This window comes from Salmo salar, chromosome 06 (assembly GCF_965601325.2).
Source record: "Salmo salar chromosome 06, fSalSal1, whole genome shotgun sequence".
Lineage (NCBI taxonomy): Eukaryota > Metazoa > Chordata > Actinopteri > Salmoniformes > Salmonidae > Salmo > Salmo salar.
Genome location: NC_138296.1, coordinates 81778969 through 81791276, shown reverse-complemented (window position 1 = coordinate 81791276; position 12308 = coordinate 81778969).

The window sequence follows — 12308 nt, the reverse complement described above, 5'->3', positions numbered from 1 at the left end:
GCCCTGTCGTTCCACCCTGCCCCAGCAGCCAAGGTCCGGAACTCCAGAGCAAAGTCCTGTGCGCTCCTCGTCTCCTGCCGCAGGTGAAATAGCTGTTCACCCGCCGCCTGGCCTTCTGGTGGGTGGTCGAACACGGCCCGGAAACGGCGGGTGAACTCGGGGTAGTGATCCCTCGCCGAGTCTGGGCCATACCACACTGCGTTGGCCCACTCCAGGGCACGACCCGTTAAGCAGGAGACGAGGACGCTCATGCTCTCCTCTCCCGAGGGAGTCGGACGAACGGTAGCCAGTGTCATGACGTTGGCCTCTTTTGGTACAGGGAGGACAGTTGACCCCCTCCCCTTTGTACCATCCCCCAACCTACCTTCCCCCCAACCCAGGCCCTGTGTGAAAGGGTTGTAAAAACTCTAAAAGGAGAATCTCTGGCCACATGGCCCATAGAGAGACACAGGAAATTCTTCCAACTCACAGAATTGGGGAGCCAAGTGACATTTGTGTTCTGGAGAAGGTATGGAAGATTGGTGAAGAATCCAGCTACGAACTGGTCCGCTTGGTACAATTTTGTGATACTCAGAAGAGACAATATAGCCATATTACCATAAAACTGTTTATATAATAGCCTCAGCTTGAGACTTGCATCATAATGGTTGTATAAAATGTATTAACCTCTATGGGCTAGGTGGGACGCTAGCGTGCCACCCGTGGTGCACTCCATCAACAGCAGGTGCATTTCAAGAGCGGCAAATTTGAATCCAAATAAATGTCAAAATTCAAATTTTTCAAACATACAACTATTTTACACCCTTTGAAAGATAAACATCTCCTTAATCTAACCACGTTTTACGATTTCAAAAAGGTTTTACGGCGAAAGCATAAATTTAGAGTATGTTAGGACAGTACATTTACAAGAGTTGTGTGTAATGTTTTGTCAAGTCAAAGACAGGGTCACCAAAACCATAAAACCAGCTAAAATGATGCACTAACCTTTTACAATCTCCATCAGATGACACTCCTAGGACATTATGTTAGACAATGCATGCATTTTTAGTTCTATCAAGTTCATATTTATATCCAAAAACAGCGTTTTACTATGGCATTGATGTTGAGGAAATCGTTTCCCTCCAATAACCGGCAGTCAAGTCAGCGTCACAAATTAAATAATTAAAATTAGAAAACATTGGTAAAATATTATATTGTCATTTAAAGAATTATAGATTTACATCTCTTGAACGCAATCAACTTGCCAGATTTAAAAATAACCTTACTGGGAAATCACACTTTGCAATAATCTGAGCACTGCGCCCAGAAAAATACGCGTTGCGATACAGACTAGACGTCATGTTGGGGAGATCTAAAATCGAAAATACTATGTAAATAATCCATTACCTTTGATTCTCTTCATCAGATGTCACTTCCAGGTATCACAGGTCCATAACGAATGTAGTTTTGTTCAAAAAAGCTCATCATTTATGTCCAAAAATCTCCGTCTTGTTAGCACATGATCTAAGCCAGCCGGACTTCTCGTCATGAACGAGGGGAAAAAATATATTTACGTTCGTTCAAACATGTCAAACGTTGTATAGCATAAATCATTAGGGCCTTTTTTAACCAGAACATGAATAATATTCAAGGTGGACGAATGCATACTCTTTTATAACGTATTGGAACGAGGGTACCCAACATGAACTCGCGCGCCAGGTGTCTAATGGGACATCATCGTTCCATGGCTCTTGTTCGGTCAGATCTCCCTCCAGAAGACTCAAAACACTTTGTAAAGGCTGGTGACATCTAGTGGAAGCAATAGGAAGTGCCAAAATATTCCTCAGCCCCTGTGTTTTTCAATGGGATAGGTTTAAAGGTAATACAACACATCAGGTATCCACTTCCTGTCAGAAAATGTCTCAGGGTTTTGCCTGCCAAATGAGTTCTGTTATACTCACAGACACCATTCAAACAGTTTTAGAAACTTTAGAGTGTTTTCTATCCATATATAATAAGTATATGCATATTCTAGTTACTGGTTAGGATTAGTAACCAGATTAAATCGGGTACATTTTTTTTATCCAGACGTGCAAATGCTGCCCCCTAGCCCTAACAGGTTAATAAGGATAAAGCTATTTGGAATACATTGAGATGCTATGTACTGATGTTAATGTGATGGAATTGGATTTCTGTACCAAGCTTCACTCAGCCATCGGCACGCCCCCCAAGGGACTCAGACAGGACCAGGCGTCATTTGACAAGCCTGTTCAAGGGTCACTATAAAACCCACCCTGATTTACATTTCTTAAGACCAGGCCTCCACTCCATGGCCAATAGGTTTTACCATCCAATTCCTGTACTGAAAGTGAACTACACCACGTGGTTAACTTTTAGACTATCGAGACCGACAGAATAAGAACAAGTCTTTGATATTAATTATTAGTCTGCAGCTAAGTAAATTATATCATCGAACGCGAAGACCAACGAAACATCTATTCTATAACGACATTAATGAATGTCGCTTTGAAAGATCCATTCTAACCGAGAGAGAGAGAGAGAGAACTCTCCATCAGAACAACGCTCGAACAAGGATCCCGACGACACATGAGCGTAAATATATATTGATTGCAATTGTTCCCGAATGAGCGAGCCTTCAATTGTCAATTGTTAATATTAATGAACTCTGTGTACCTTCTCAGCTGACCGTTTATGACCCATTGTCTAACAGACCAGCCATGCCTGTTAGCCATTAGGGCACATTACCCTACCAATCCTTTGTGACGATAATTACTGTTTGTATGTTTTCTGTTAATTACTTAGTGTAGTAAATAAATGATTTTAAGACAATTGATGTATGGATGGTTTTAGTAAAGACTGGGTTCGTGCAGATACAACAATTTACGACGTTTGGAATGAGACTGAACGCGAGGTAAAATACACCATTTAAACCAGAAGATAATCGGCCTATACTATAATAGAATATAATATTATAATATAGGAAAGTTATATTAGGAAAATTATAGCTTTGTAATCTGAATATTCTCCTTGGTGCCCCGATCTCCTAGTTAATTACAATTAAACGATTAATCAGTTTAATCGCGTGATAATAATTACAGGGAGTTAATTGATAAACATGTCTTCAGTTTAACCTCTTATGGCTAGGGGGCAGTATTTTCACGGCTGGATAAAAAACGTACCCGATTTAATCTGGTTACTAATCCTACCCAGTAACTAGAATATGCATATAATTATTATATATGGATAGAAAACACCCTAAAGTTTCTAAAACTGTTTGAATGGTGTCTGTGAGTATAACAGAACTCAAATGGCAGGTCAAAACCTGAGAGATTCCTTTACAGGAAGTGGCCTGTCTGACCATTTCTGGAACTTCTTTGCCATCTCTATCTTTTACTAAGGATCTCTGCTCTAACGTGACACTTCCTACGTCGTCCATAGGCGCTCAGAGCCCGGGAAAAACCTGAATGTCGTCATCCCAGCCCCAGGCTGAAACACATAATCGCCTTTCTCAAGTGGCCGATCAAGGTACTCTGGGCTTAGGCGCGTGACCTGACCGCCCCCGTCTTTGTGATTTTTTCCTCTGTTTGCCGAAAAGGAGATTCCCGGTCGGAATATTATCGCTTTTCTACGAGAAAAATGGCATAAAAATTGATTTTAAACAGCGGTTGACATGCTTCGAAGTACGGTAATGGAATATTTAGAATTTTTTTGTCACGAATTGCGCCATGCGCACGACCCTTCTTTACCATTTCGGATAGTGTCTGGAACGCACGAACAAAACGCCGCTATTCGGATATAACGATGGATTATTTTGGACCAAACCAACATTTGTTATTGAAGTAGCAGTCCTGGGAGTGCATTCTGACGAAGACAACAAAGGTAATGAAACTTTTGTAATAGTAAATCGGAGTATGATCAGGGCTAAACTTGGTCGGTGTCTAAATGGCTAGCCGTGATGGCTGGGCTCTCTACTGAGAATATTGCAAAATGTGCTTTCACCGAAAAGCTATTTTAAAATCGGACATATCGAGTGCATAGAGGAGTTCTGTATCTATAATTCTTAAAATAATTGTTATGTTTTTTGTGAACGTTTATCGTGAGTAATTTAGTAAATTCACCGGATGTTTGCGGGGGGTATGCTAGTTCTGAACGTCACATGCTAATGTAAAAAGCTGGTTTTTGATATAAATATGAACTTGATTGAACAAAACATGCATGCATTGTATAACATAATGTCCTAGGTTTGTCATCTGATGAAGATCATCAAAGGTTAGTGCTGCATTTAGCTGTGGTTTTGTTTTTTGTGACATTATATGCTAGCTTGAAAAATGGGTGTCTGATAATTTCTGGCTTGGTACTCTGCTGACATAATCTAATGTTTTGCTTTCGCTGTAAAGCCTTTTTGAAATCGGACAGTGTGGTTAGATAAAGGAGAGTCTTGTCTTTAAAATGCTGTGAAATAGTCATATGTTTGAAAAATTGAAGTTTTTGTATTTTTGAGGAATTTGTAATTCGCGCCACGCCCATCATTGGATATTGGAGCAGGTGTTCTGCTAGCGGAACATCTAGATGTAAGAGGTTAATGGTACCCCAAAGACACGACACCAGGTACAACTCCAGCTGTAGCAGGAACCCCTGGCACCCAGCCGCCGCTCCATCGTACTCCCTGGGGAGAGCCAGGCGTAGGGCCCCGGATCCGGACGCCGGAGGAGGGGTAGTAGGTGGAGGGGGAAGAGAAGCCTGGGATGAGGTAGAGAGGCCACTCCTCTCCCATCGGTCCATCCTCTCCATCATTTGATCCATGGCTTTACCGATCCGGTGGAGAATGCTGGTATGATGGAGGACCCGTTCCTCCATCGATGGCAGAGGGGGCGCGGATGCTCCTGCTGACTCCATAACTGGTGCGAGATTCTGTCACGGGATACTAGAAGGAGTCAGGCACAGGAGTCAGGCGCAGAGAGCAGAGGTAAAGTATAATGTCCTTTATTCTTTCCGGCACAAAACGGTCAACACAAAAAACAAACGGGCGTGTAAAACAAATGACCAACCCAGAACAACGGGCACACAGTCCAGAGAGAGAATACAAGGCGTAAGCCAGCACATCCAAAAATACAACAACAGCAAAAGTATTCCCGCACAAACCTGGGCGGGCTAAGCAGGCTTAAATAAACACAAATCAAGAAACACAATAGGGAACAGCTGCAACCAGTAAGACTATACAAACAGAAAAGGAAAAAGGGATCAGTGGTGGCTAGTAGGCCGGCGACGACGACCGCCGAGCGCCACTTGAGCAGGCAGGGGAGCCACCTTCGGTGGGATTCGTGACAGTATATAGCCATTACCTCTGCACATTGATCTGGTACTCTCTGTATATAGCTATTACCCCTGCACATTGATCTGGTACTCCCTGTATATAGCTGTTACCCCTGCACATTGATCTGGTACTCCCTGTATATAGCTATTACCCCTGCACATTTATCTGGTACTCTCTGTATATAGCTATTACCCCTGCACATTGATCTGGTACTGGTACTCCCTTTATATAGCTATTACCCCTGCACATTGATCTGGTACTGGTACTCCCTTTATATAGCTATTACCCCTGCACATTGATCTGGTACTGATACTCCCTTTATATAGTTATTAACCCTGCACATTGATCTGGTACTGGTACTCCCTGTTTAAGTTTTTTAACTCTTCATTGTTGGGAAGGGCTCGTAAGCAAGTATTTCACAGTAAGGTCTACACCCGTTGCATTCGGGTCATGTGACACATAACATTCATTTTTATTTGATTTCTATTCTAAACAACTGACAAATTATTGGTATTTAATTTAAAGAAAATGTTGGTGGATCTTCGCAATATTTCATATTAGAGACATCATGTAGAGGATCTGAGGCAGACAGGCGGCGAGTGATTCACTAAACTAAACTGGCTGATACACAAGATGAACAACATAATATCTATCTGAAAGCGTGTGTAATCACCGTCCCTGAAAATGTGTTTATGAGTAATGACATAGTGTAAACAAGAAGGATGACTAAGCCAGTAATACCAAACCATGTTATCACTTCATAAGAATAATACCAAGACCTTACAATCTTAGAAAAAAGGGTTCCAGAAGGGTTCTTTAACTGTCACCATAGGAGAACCCTTTTTGGTTCCTGTTAGAACCCTTTTTGCTTTCAGGTAGAACCATTTTGTGTTCCATGTAAACCCTCTGAAAAGGTTCTTCATGGAACCCAAAAGGGTTCTACCTGGAAGCTAAATGGTTCTATCTGGAACCAAAAATGGTTATTTAAAGGGTTCTCCTATGGGGACAGTTGAAGAACCATTTTAGGTTCTAGATAGCACTTTTTTTCTAAGAGTGTATGTGTTTGCATTATCACTTTATGAGACAATCTCTCATAAACATGGGAATGATATTTAAATTACGGGATTCTTGTTCTAACGCCTCATTTTATTAATTGCATGCATCTTTTTATTCTATAAACGCACTCACCTTACACAAAGTTGTCATGTGGGGAAATGTGTGAGTGGTGTAAAAACGTCTTACAACTTGCAGGCCTGACAGAACCAGAACAGATACAACTGGTCCACCTTTTAACTCCAGGAAGTAGCCTACCCCCTATCGATCAGAGATTACAAAACAACAATCCAATCGTTTATTAAAGAATACAATTTTGGCCACAATTGTCTGCCTATTGTAGACATTAATTGGATGTCATTTTAGATGTTTTCTCAATGTTTTTAGGGGGAATGCATCTCGCAGACTGGGACTAGCTAAATGTCTTGATGAATTGCTATTCAACATCATCAACCATCGTGTTGCTGCAGTTGTTGGTGTCCAATTCTGTTATATTGTTGTTCATTGCTATTGACTGGGAAACTAGTAATTTTATTATTTTCAATATCCGCTATCCAAAGCAATTTAGGAGGCACATGTGGTGCAAGTTTCTGTGATGTTAGCATTTGGTACTGTAGTTTTCTTTGTGGCAGATGTCTGCGGAGGTGGTTAAGGGGTTAGAAGAAGGTTACATCTCTGGAATTCCCTATTCAAACACACTTTATTCCATCATTATAATTGAATAGCAGAATAGTTTCTGTTATTCCTGAGCTAACAAACCTACTCTATAAACAATCTGGGAGCCAAAGCCTCTTATCTGAATTACAGGCTTTGTAAATGTGGCCATCTTGTTGATTACTATTTGAGGGTATAATCACAACAGGAGGCCCTGTTAGAAAAGAAGAGCTCACTAGAACATGTGACAGCTGCCATCTTTATGATACTAATGTCATACTATATCCCTCTTCTCCCATATGCTAAACTCAGCAAAAAAAGGAACATCCTCTCACTCAACTGCGTTTATTTTCAGCAAACTTAACATGTGTAAATATTTGTATGAACATAACAAGTTTCAATAACTGAGACATAAAATGAACAAGATCCACAGACATGTGACTAACATAAATGGAATAATGTGTCCCTGAACAAAGGGGGATCAAAATCAAAAGTAACAGTCAGTATCTGGTGTGGCCACCAGCCGCATTAAGTACTACAGTGCATCTCCTCCTCATGGACTGCGCTAGATTTGCCAGTTCTTGCTGTGAGATGTTACTCCACTCTTCCACCAAGGCACCTGCAAGTTCCAAGATATTTCTGGGGGGAATGGCCCTAGCCCTCACCCTCCGATCCAACAGGTCCCAGACGTGCTCACTGGGATTGAGATCCGGGCTCTTCGATGGCCATGGAAGAACACTGACATTCCTGTCTTGCAGGAAATCACGCACAGAACGAGCAGTATGGCTGGTGGCATTGTCATGTTGGAGGGTCATGTCAGGATGAGCCTGCAGGAAGGGTACCACATGAGGGAGGATGATGTCTTCCCTGTAACGCACAGCGTTGAGATTGCCTGCAATAACAAAAAGGTCAGTCCGATGATGCTGTGACACACCGCCCCAGACGATGACGGACCCTCCACCTCCAAATCGATCCCGCTCCAGAGTACAGGCCTAGGTGTAACGCTCATTCATTCGACGATAAATGCAAATCCGACCATCACCCCTGGTGAGACAAAACCATGACTCGTCAGTGAAGAGCACTTTTTGCCAGTCCTGTCTGGTCCAGCGACGGTGGGTTTGTGCCCATAGGCAACGTTGTTGCCGGTGATGTCTGGTGAGGACCTGCCTTACAACAGTCCTACAAGCCCTCAGTCCAGCCTCTCTCAGCCTATTGCAGACAGCTCAGAGCACTGATGGAGGGATTGTGCGTTCCTGGTGTAACTCGGGAAGTTGTTGTTGCCATTCTCTACCTGTCCCGCAGGTGTGATTTTCGGATGTACCGTTCCTGTGCAGGTGTTGTTACACGTGGTCTCCCAAGTTAAGTTATTTGGAGTTTTATGACTTATCTTCATAAGACAGGGTCCTGAAAAAGGGACGTTTCTTTTTTTGCTGAGTTCATATATGTCACAGCAGACACTACAGTGACAGAGCATCATATTAACTTTCCACGACATCTAGGGTACATCCCAAATGGCACCCTTTTCCTTATATTGTGCACAAATTTTTATCAGAGCCCTGGTCAAATGTAGTGCACTTTATAGGGAAAAGGGTGTCATTTGGCAGGCACACCTTCACACCTGTTCTATGTATAATCCCAATGTATGGAGAACCAGAGGATAACAATTATTCTACCAGAGACCTGCTGAGAATGTTCAATTTATTTTAACCATTGAATGTGCTCTTTCACATGGTTTAACCTTCAAATCCTGTTTCTGTAGAGCTTCATGACACTGGTGTAAATCCAACTTAATTGCTACTTCCTGATATTAATGTTTGACACTTCTAAGACTTCGCTGGAGCTTAACAAGATGAAAAATTCATAAGGATATGGTGAGATGTGCAAAGGGAGGGAAGCGACAGAGGGATGGAAGATGTCACATCATCCACATCATCTTACACTCATAGAAAAAAATGTATTCAACTCATCCCTGTAACGTATGAGAGCCCTTTAAAGTTCCGTGAGATATACACTGAGTGTACAAAACATTAGGACCACCTAATGAACACCTAACACTTAAGAGCACCTAACACCTAAGATCACCTAGCACCTAAGAGCACTTAATGTTTTGTACACTCAGTATTCTTGCATTTTTAAGCCACAAGGGAAGTGAGGATGTCTCACCGTAGATTGCCTCTTAAACTTCACTGTTACACGAGAGCGATCACACAGATTGGAGTGAACGTCACAAATCGATATTTGCCTCAACAACCTTGCGCAACAAACACATTAAAGGCCCAGTGCAGTCAAAAATGTGATTTTCATGTGTTTTATATATATTTCCACACTATGAGGTGGAATAGTACTGTGAAGTTGTGAAAATTCTGATAATGCCCTTTTAGTGTAAGAGCTATTTGAAAAGACGGCCTGAAATTTCAGCCTGTTTTGGTAGGATGGAGTTTTGGACTGACTAGTGACATCTCCAGCAGGTAAATTAGTTAACAGACCAATCAGAAAGAGAGTTCCAAACCTCTTTCCCAATAACAGCTAGTTTTCAGTTTTTACCTCCCCACTCAGACCACTCTCAGGCAGTCCTAGCAAAATTCTTGCATGGGAAATTGCTCTTTGCTTAGAAGCTATTTCTGTTTATTTTTTACAATTTTAATTGAAAACAATCACAGTAAGGTAGTTAATTGTTACCCAAAAATGATTTGATATTGAGATTAAAAAAAACCTGCACTGGACCTTTAAGAAGACACAAAACAAATCCAACCTTGGATTGGTCTGTAAACAAAAGGGGGGTCTGTGGGATATAAACAACAACAACAAGGAAACAAAAACAAGCTAATAAGAACCTCTGGATGCTATCTGTCAATCAATCACTGTCTGATACAAGGACTCTGCTGTAAGCTTGATTCTAAGCAAGGCCAACATCGGCTGTTTCGTGGCGTGGTGATTAGTATGAGGAATGCTGTGGTAACTTAACACCAGGCCCTTACAGCAAAAATGATATTCCATTTAATCTGTCATCTCCAATCAACTAAATGGAACGTCCGTGTTCTGACTACAATGAACACAATCAGTATGGTATAGGATACTCAATGACAAAGAACACTATCCATACACTTCACAGCCTGAGAAAATTAGTTTTTTTGATCTTCATTCAAGGATGGAGAGAGAGAGCAAGAGAGAGAGAGAGATGCATAATTCTCCTACATTTAGCTAATACACTAAATGAAGGTCCTGGAGACTGTTAGGATAATTAGGTTATAAGATTGCTTTGAAGTGAATAAATGGCCAATAAGATTTAGCGGCAGTCACAGGTTTTTCATGCTCACACGTTTAATAACATTCATCAGAATTCATAGAACAGATTTATACAGAGAGCCTGGCCAGTGGATTTCCATATGGGAAACAGAATATGTTTATACATATATTTTCTATGTTGATGTAGTTAATCTAATTCTGTGTCAACATGTGTATGGGATCATCAAAGAGAATATGAAGCCCAATGTTTCTAAGGAATCAAACTTGGAATGGCCGATGTCAGAATCCAGTCCAGATTATTAATAGCCGAGGGCAAAACTCTGTCCTTTATCAGATCAGTTATAAAGGAAGGACTTTGGTTTTTTATATGGTATGTTTATTTTATACTCAACTCACCACACCACAACACCTTATAACGAGCCTGACATGACTGATTATAAATTCATGAAATAGTGTGTAAACATGGGCATGTAGGAGTGTAACTAATTACATTAGTTGAAGGTCATGTAATTCAAAGTCCCCTTGTTGACAGGCTACTTCCATGGCATTATTTAAAAAACAGTTATAAAATCAAAGCATATTTGGATGCAGGAAGACTTATGACCTAAGGATTCCATACAGTTCTCTCAATCTGTCACTGTGACAGCAGTACAGGTGGATTACTTGACATTTATTCAGTCAATCTGTTATGGCTCCCAGTTTGTTATCACTCCTCCAGGGAGGGAGGGAGGGAGGGAGGCAGGCAGACAGGCAGGCAGTCTCCTTGATTGCTGAGTTAATCTCCATAAAGACTTTTCCTACTGGACTCCAGCCAGATCTGTCATCCATGATGTCTCCATATCCCTGAGTAGAGTCTGCCTGTCTCACCTCTCTCTCTCTATCTACTCTATCTCCCTTTTCCCTTCCTCCATCTCTCTCCAACCCTCCCTATCCCTCTCCCAAATCTCCTTCCTGAACCTCCAAACCACCCTGAGTCTGTCTGTCTCAGCTCTTCATCTCTCCTCTCTCCGTCTCTTCCACAGACCACCATAGTCCTTGTGTCCAAGAACACTAAGGTAACCTGCCTAAATGACTTCCGACCAGTAGCACTCACGTCTGTAGCCATGGAGTGCTTTGAAAGGCTGGTCATGGCTCACATCAACACCATTATCCCAGAAACTCTAGACCCACTCCAACTTGCATACCGCCCCAACAGATCCACAGATGATGCAATCTCTATTGTGCTTAACACTGCCTTTTCCCACCTGGACAAAAGGAACACCTATGTGAGAATGCTATTCATTGACTACAGTTCAGCATTCAACACCATAGTGTCCTCAAAGCTCATCACTAAGCTAAGGACCCTGGGACTAAACACCTCCCTCTGCAACTGGATCCTGGACTTCCTGACGGGCCGCCCCCAGGTGGTAAGGGTAGGGAACAACACGTCTGCCACGCTGATCTTCAACACGGGGGCCCCTCAAGAGTGCGTGTTCAGTCCCCTCCTGTACTCCCTGTTCACTCATGACCGCATGGCCAGGCACAACTCCAACACCATCATCAAGTTTGCCGATGACAGTGGTAGGCTTGATCACCAACAAGACTACAGGAATTAAGGACCGAGCACGCCCCCATTCTCATCGATGGGCTGTAGTGGAACAGGTTGAGAGCTTTAAGTTCCTTGGTGTCCACATCACCAACAAACTTTCATGGTCCAAACACACTAAGGCAGTCGTGAAGAGGGCACAACAAAACCGATTCCCCCTCAGGAGTCTGAAAAGATTTGGCATGGGTCCTCAGATCCTCAAAAGGTTATACAGCTGCACCATCGAGAGCATCATGACTGGTTGCATCACTGCCTGGTATGGCAACTGCTCTGCCTCCGACCGCAAGACACTACAGAGGGTAGTGCGTACGGCCCAGTACATCACTGGGGCCAAGCTTCCTGCCATCGAGGACCTCTATATCAGGCGGTGTCAGAGGAAGGCCCTAACAATTGTCAAAGACTCCAGCCACCCTAGTCATAGACTGTTCTCTCTGCTAGTGGTACCGAAGCGCCAAG